We start from the raw sequence: 846 nt of genomic DNA, 5'->3' as shown, positions 1-846 counted from the left end.
GTAGCTTCTTTTCCCTCTCACCCAAGAGGTCGAACGACCCATGCAAGAAAGCTTCTGAAGGGCTGAGAAAACCGAACGAATCCCATCGCTTTCTCCAATTTTCTTAAGCCCATGCGAGACGTCATGCATATAGGGCACCACAGCTATCTGCTTCTTGTCTTGCACCCTCCATCTCACTCAGCGCTCTTCCTTTCTCCTGAAATCCCTGACGTCCCTAAATATGTCCTCAGTCACAGACAACACCACGTCCGGCGTGAAAACTGTGACCGCAAGCCGGTTCACCTGCCCCAAAAAGGCATCATTCACCATGTAGTGACACGACTTGCACTAGGCCTTCTGCAAGGCCGAGTGCGCAATTGCCCTTTTCGCTAGCTTCGAGTGCCCCGACGAGAAGGGCAGCAATGGCTTCTGCGCATGAAGCTCATACCGCGAGCAGGTGTTTTGTCTCGAGAAAAAAAGAGCCTCAAGTCCAGAAACTTCATGGTGTCAAATTCAGGGAGCTCATACGAGGCCTCAAGTGGTTGTAACTCGTCCTGGAAGACCTTTAACATTGACATGGCATCCTTCTCGCGACCTGCCAAATCTGCCGAGTAAAATACCGAAACGCCGTCCACATACCGCGAAACATGCAACTTGTAACCCTTCTAACTGGTGGTGATCTAGTATTCTATCAAGTCCATAGTTTTACTGTTCACCGTGGTCTGTGTGGCATCGCAAGGATATCAGAATACCTAACAAAATTTACTACGATGTTCGAGAAACCAAAATCAGACTATAGCGACACCATTGTGGGGGAGTATTATGACGAGGGCAGACATGTGTAGGCACAGGCGGGGCTATAAACGG

This window comes from Rhipicephalus microplus, chromosome 8 (genome assembly GCF_043290135.1).
Source record: "Rhipicephalus microplus isolate Deutch F79 chromosome 8, USDA_Rmic, whole genome shotgun sequence".
In the NCBI taxonomy this organism is placed as follows: Eukaryota; Metazoa; Arthropoda; class Arachnida; order Ixodida; family Ixodidae; genus Rhipicephalus; species Rhipicephalus microplus.
This window is presented reverse-complemented; position numbering follows the sequence as displayed.